The sequence below is a fragment of the Myotis brandtii genome, unplaced genomic scaffold, assembly GCF_000412655.1.
Source record: "Myotis brandtii unplaced genomic scaffold, ASM41265v1 scaffold363, whole genome shotgun sequence".
Taxonomy (NCBI): domain Eukaryota; kingdom Metazoa; phylum Chordata; class Mammalia; order Chiroptera; family Vespertilionidae; genus Myotis; species Myotis brandtii.
In genome coordinates, this window is record NW_005363938.1 from 1,941,442 (window position 1) to 1,948,362 (window position 6,921).

Here is a 6,921-nt window from a genome sequence, read left to right on the forward strand (position 1 = left end):
AAAAAAAAATTATAAAAAGGAAAAAGTAATCCTGAGAAAGAGCAGAGTTCAGCTGTGAACAGTATCTCCACAGGCATAATAATGTAAACTCAGAATATAGACTTCATCAAAGTTAATATAAAATTACTAGTGGCCCGGTGCACGAAATTCATGCACCAGGGCCACTTTCTAAGTAATTTTTTACTTTGGGGGGCGGGAGGGGGTCCTTCAGCCCGGCCTGTGCCCTCTCCCAGTCCAGGAGCCCTCAGGGGATGTCTGACTGATGGCTTAGGCCCACTGCCATATTCCCAACTCCCCTGAGGCAGCAAAGGTTGAGCCTGGAGCACTGAGCTCTCCACAGCAACCTATAAGTCAGCATCTTCAGACAGGCTTCAGTCATCCTCACTACACCCATTCTCATCTCCACATCATCCCCGCTCCCCTCTCCCATCTTAGTAAACCATCCTTTAAAATGTGTAAAGCCCCACTCCTCTGAGACAACTCTCCCCACCCATCCTGACCCTGGTTGGTTCTTTTCTTTCCATATTCCCAACTCCCCTGAGGCAGCAAAGGTTGAGCCTGGAGCACTGAGCTCTCCACAACAACCTATAAGTCAGCATCTTCAGACAGGCTTCAGTCATCCTCATCACACCCATTCTCACCTCCACATCATCCCCACTCCCCTCTCCCATCTTAGTAAACCATCCTTTAAGTGTAAAGCCCCACTCCTCTGAGACAACTCTCCCCACCCATCCTGACCCTGGTTGGTTCTTTTCTTTAACCAACTCTGCTGGTTCTTCATTCATTCATTCATTCATTCATTCATCAAATATTAACTGAGCAGCTACCATATGCCCAAGTACCAGTAAATGAGCTGGAGAGACAATGATGAACAGGCACATCCTCATCACACCCATTCTCACCTCCACATCATCCCCACTCCCCTCTCCCATCTTAGTAAACCATCCTTTAAAACGTGTAAAGCCCCACCCCTCTCAGACAACCCTCCCCACCCATCCTGACCCTGGTTGGTTCTTTTCTTTAACCAACTCTGATAGTTCTTCATTCATTCATTCATTCATCAACAAATATTAACTGAGCAGCTACTATATGCCAGTTCCAGTAAATGAGCTGGAGAGACAATGATGAACAGGCAGATAAGGATGCTGTTTGTAGGTTTTATGGGGTTTATGGGGCCTCAGGAACTTAAGAGTCCATGTAATACATTTTAAACACTTCATTCTATACTCAGTGAATGTCATTCACCTCTCCCCAACTTCACCTCCTCACCCCCTATCTTGTTCCACGAAGGACTGAAGGAGGAAGCCACAGCTGTTAGCTTTACCTCTCCAACAAGCCAGAAAGCTCAGTGTGGATCCCAGCCTTGTGACTTTATAGCCTTGTGACAGCAACATTCCTCATAGGAATCACGACGTGGGCCTACACATTCCTTCACCAAAACCAAATTTCCACTTTATAGGGGGGAAAAAATGCTTCCAAGCTTACATTTTTCTCCATGATTTTTTTGGAGACTTTTTCCATTAAAGTCTGTCAGCACAAGTTTGCCAGAAAGCACCAGGGAGTGCCAAAATGGACACATCCAGAGCAGCGGTTAATTCCCATTTAAACTAAACAAAGACCTGTATGCTCATGGTTGTAATTTTCTCTTGAAATTCAAAATGTGTCAAGGTTTCTAAGTAATTTTTAATTTCACTACTAGAGGCCCGGTGCACAACATTCATGCACTGGGGGTGGGGGTGGGGGTGGTCCCTCAGCCCAGCCTGTGCCCTCTTGCAGTCTGGGACTCCTCGGGGGATGTCTGCCTGCTGGCTTAGGCCCGATCTCCTCGGGGACTAGGCCTAAGCCAGCAGTTAGACATCCCTCTCACAGTCTGGGGCTCTCGCAGTCCAGGACCCCTCACTCCTTACCACCCGCCTGCAGTGGAGGCGGGATAGGCTCCTGCCACTGCACCTGCGCTCGCCAGCCGTGAGCTGGCTGAGCAGCGCTCCCCTGTGGGAGTGCACTGACCACCAGGGGGCAGCTCCTGCATTGAGCGCCTGCCCCCTGGTGGTCAGGGCGCATGATAGCAACCGATCATTCTGCCATTTGGTTGATTTGCATATTAGCCTTTTATTATATAGGCTATGGTTTTGTGCTAAAACATAGACCCTAAGAGGAATGAAATGTATTAAAACGGGTCTTTGTCACCATTGCCCATAGTTGGGAGGTTGTCTAGAAAGCAAAAGTTATCACAACAAAAATATTTTTCAAGCCAGCAGTAGACATCCCTCTCACAGTCTGGGGCTCTCGCAGTCCAGGACCCCTTGCTCCTTACAACCCGCCTGCAGTGGAGGCGGAATAGGCTCCTGCCACCGCACCTGCGCTCGCCAGCCGTGAGCCGGCTGAGCGGCACTCCCCCTGTGGGAGTGCACTGACCACCAGGGGGCAGCTCCTGCATTGAGCGCCTGCCCCCTGGTGGTCAGGGCGCATGATAGCAACCGATCATTCTGCCATTTGGTTGATTTGCATATTAGCCTTTTATTATATAGGCTATGGTTTTGTGCTAAAACATAGACCCTAAGAGGAATGAAATGTATTAAAACGGGTCTTTGTCACCATTGCCCATAGTTGGGAGGTTGTCTAGAAAGCAAAAGTTATCACAACAAAAATATTTTTCAATGAGTCGACCACGTAGGAATCGGACCCGCTAAAGCACCACTGCCCCCACTCAGGCAATGGCTCCACCCTGCTGGCTTCTGAGTGCCAACATCCACCACAACACAAACCCAGAATAAAGTGGCAACTCTGCAACATGGCCGATTTCCCAAAGGTGAAGAGGGTCACAAAGTCAAAGAGTTTGGAAAGGCCACGACTGAGTGTCAGAGAGTCATCATGAACAACAACACAAGGGGGGCCTTGAGAGCCTGGAACATCAAAGAAGGAAAAAACGATCTTGGGAAACTGGCGATGCCTCAAGTAAGTCTGTAAAAATTATGCTCTCACAGAAATCAAGCATGACATGACGAATGCTGTATTATGCTCTTACATCATTTAAAAGCAAAAAAAAAAAAGACAAAAATATCAACCCTTAATTAACTGGATACTCAATCAAGAATTAGCATCTAATAGCAATTACAGCCAAATTCCTATTGCATGTCAAAAAAGATAAATCTATGTTCATAATTTGCAATGTCATTTTTCAAGCCCAATCAAAACCTTCCCCCCCCACCCCACCCCCACTATTGACAGTAAAACTTTGGTCCCTGTTTTAAGTGATGTTTTTTATGGAACTAGTTGTTTTCATATAGTCAAAACCTCTTTTATTTCATGCCATTCAGCTCAGTTAGTGTATAAAAGGTTGCATACCAAAAGGTCAATGGTGGTGATCACTAGATGATAGAATTTTGGGTGTGGGTGTGTTCTTTTTTGCTTAAATATAACTTTTCTTGTTCTACAATGAACAATAACTATTAACGTTTTTTAAAAGTTACGTATATATTTTTAAGAGCATTGTGGTGGTGGTTACCAGTCACACCCCCGCCCTTCTCCTTTGCTAACAGAATTTTATTTCATTCTGGTTTTCAGGTTAAATGTGTTCCCTCAGCTCCAGGAGAGAACTAGGAATAGTCCAACGCAATAAAAAAACATCCTGGTCTCCTTTGCCACTGATTGGTTTAGAGGTTGATATGTGACCAAGTTTTAGCTAATGGGATACAAGGGAAGGCCTGCTGAGGAGATTCTGGGACAAGTTTTCCTCCCTGATAAATAAGAGACATAGGAAAAGAGCTTAACCCTCCACTTCTTTCATGATTCGGATATTATCACATGAGGATGTGATGTCTGGAGCTATGGCTGCCAGCTTGTGACCATGAGAAAGAAGCCAAGAAAATGCCAAAGAAGTTCGTTTTTGAGCTGCTGAATTAACAAACTCTGAAATCATCAACCTTCCGGCTTCTTATGTGAGATAATAAATTCCCATCATTTAAGCCACTTTAATTGGTTTTGCTATGTTTCCTGAAACCAAAAGCACCCCAAATGATACACTGTAATTTTGTGATGTTCAGCTTCCCACAGAGGTGTGTGAACCACCATTTTATACTTTTACATAAAAGGGAGACCACAAAGGATTTTTTAAAACAGAGTTTGGCTCAGTGGATAGAGTGTTAGCCTGTGGACTGAAGGGTCACAGGTTTGATTCTGGTCAAAGACATATGCCTGGTTGTGGGTTTGATCTTCAGTAGGGGAAGTGCAGGAGGCAGCTGATCAATGATTCTCTCTCATTATCGATGTTTCTCTCTCCCTCTCACTCTTTCCATGTCCTCTCTGAAATCAATAAAAACATTTTTTGAAAGTGCCCAATTTTTTTTTTAAAAAAAGTCATATACTTAATACTTTACAACCTGAGACTGAATCTCCTCAACCCTCCCTGCCAGGTCCCATCAGCTGGCCGTTGGAGGTAATGGCAGTGTTGTGTGTGGAGTGGTCCAGCTCAGATCATACCTGTGGGGTTTGGCTAACCCAGTCAGCAAAGAGGGGCACTTCTACCCGAGCCCCTCCACCTTGGAGGGTATCTCCTAGGCACACCCAGATCCCTGCCCTCAGGAGTTTCCAGAATGGGGTCCCTCTCAATTCCCAACTCAGAACTCAGGGTGCCAGGGGTTGGGCAATTAACACAAATAAGCTTGTCAGGCCAGCTGAGGACTGGGAACTGTAGAATTCACACCCCCACCAGAGGGGTGGCTGACATTTGGGAACACAGGCCCAGTATTGCCAGATATTCCAATGTTTTCAAAACGACCTGGAAATCTAGATTTTAGGTACAATCTCCCCATTTTTAAAAGTTGGTGTCAAATTCAAATATCCTTAAAACTCCATGTGGAGCAAGGCAAACTTATCTGAGGGCCGGATCCACCTACCAGCTGCCAGTTTACCATCTCTGGACTATTTACATTGAACAATCACAAACCAATTGTGCACAGCTGTAAAATTGCCATAGCCTTTTTTTGTTGCCCTTCCCAAGGGCAAGGACAGGAGAACTCCTGTATCTCAAGCCCAGAACCGTTTAAAGAAAAGAAGACCCTCTCATTCGCTCCAAAGATCGATGATACCGGGATGGGTGCTGCCCTTTTGTTGTGCAACCAAGATACTTAATGAGGAAAGCCAGAACTCAACTCTGAGGGTTTTGCTGAGAAGAGGTCAAGGGAGTTAAACAGGAAAAGCTCACAATTTAGAGATGCCTCCATTTCTCTTTTTCTTACCTTATTGCATTGGTTAGGACTTCTAGTGCAACACTGAATAGGGGTGGTGAGAGTGGACATCTTGTTACTCAAGGTAAGGGGGAAAGCATTGGCTTTCACTGTTAAGCATGATGTTAGATGTATTTTTTTTTTTTGCAGATGCCTTTTATCAGGTTGATAAAATGCCTTTTATCAGGTCGATAAAGGTTGAAGTTCCTTTATAGTCCTAGTTTTCTAACAGATTTAATCATAACTGGATATTAAATTTTCTCTGGATTAATATGATTATGTGTTTTTTGTTCCTTACACTGTTATATTGGTTGAGTTTTCAATATTGAGCCAGCCTTGCATTCCTGGTGTAAGCTCCACTTGGTCATGGCCTGGGTTTCCAGACACTTTCAGAGACTCAGCTGCCTCTGCTGCAAGTTGTAACACCAACCCTACCCTGCAGAATTGTGCTGAAGATTAAATAAGAGTGAGTGTGTGTTTGTGTGCTTGAACCTAAAGTCCTATTCAGATAGAGGCTGCAAAGAAGCCCTATGATAGCAAACTTCTACTTTTCAAGCTTTTGCCACATCAGGCACTGCATGAAGCACAATCTGTACCCTAATTTCATTGATCCTGAAGTGTGGTGAGGTGGTTTTAGGTGACACTCAGATTAATATTTCTTATTTTAATAGTTATATGTTCTTTTCAATGTGTTCTCTCTCTCTCTCTCTCTCTCTCTCTCTCTAGTTATATGTTCTTTTCAATGTGTATTATGAATATATATGTAGCTGGTGTGTCCAACATCTATTTTGGTGCATAATAATGATGATGATAATAGCTTACACTTAGTGAAGGGTTTTTTTATTCCTTACCCAAGGATATGTTTATTGATTTGAGAGAAAGAGAAAGAGGGAGAGAGAGAAACATCAATCAGTTGCCTCCCATACATGCTCCAACTACAGATCAAACCCAAAACCTATGCATATGCCCTAACTGGGAATTGAACCTGGATGACACTCCAACCCACTGAGCAACAATGGCAAGGGATCATTGAGTTTTTACCAAGTACCAGGCATTATTCTAAGCACTTTATATACAACTAGAGGCCCGGTGCACAAAAAATTTGTGCACTGGGGGGCGGGAGAGGGGCGTCCCCCAGCCCGGCCTGTGCCCTCTCGCAGTCTGGGACCCCTCGGGAGATAACGACCTGCTGGCTTAGGCCTGCTCCCAGGTGGCAGAGGGCAGGCCCAATCCCTAGGTGCAGCCCCTGGTCGGGCTCAGAGCAGGGCATTATAAGAGAGAGTAGAAGGAACGGGGAGAGAAAGAGAGAGAGAAACATCAATGTGAGAGAGACACATAGATTGGTTGCCTCCTGCATGCACCTTTACCAAGTCCAGGGATTGAGCCTGCAACCGAGGTATGTGCCCTTGACTGGAATCAAACCAGGGACCCTTCAGTCCTCGGGCCAATGCTCTATCCACTGAGCCAAACTGGCTAAGGCTAGAATTCATACTCTTAACTAATATACTAGTATACTGCTGTTTTTTGCTTAGTCTGAAATAGGTTCTGTGGGGAGGAAGCTTATAAGAAAAATATCCTATATAATAAAAGCCTAAAATGCTAAGTGTCCCGTCGTCCATTCAACCAATCAAAGCGTAATATGCTAATGATATGCTAAGGCCGTTCAACCGCTTGCTATGACATGCACTGCCCACCA

General features: G+C 44.8%; 1 protein-coding gene across 1 annotated transcript in view; it reads right to left on the reverse strand.

Moving 5' to 3' along the window:
• Window positions 1–6,921, reverse strand: part of LOC102239219 (myosin-11-like) — a 33,893-nt gene that overhangs the window by 620 nt on the left and 26,352 nt on the right. The gene's annotated exons all lie outside the window — the stretch shown is intronic.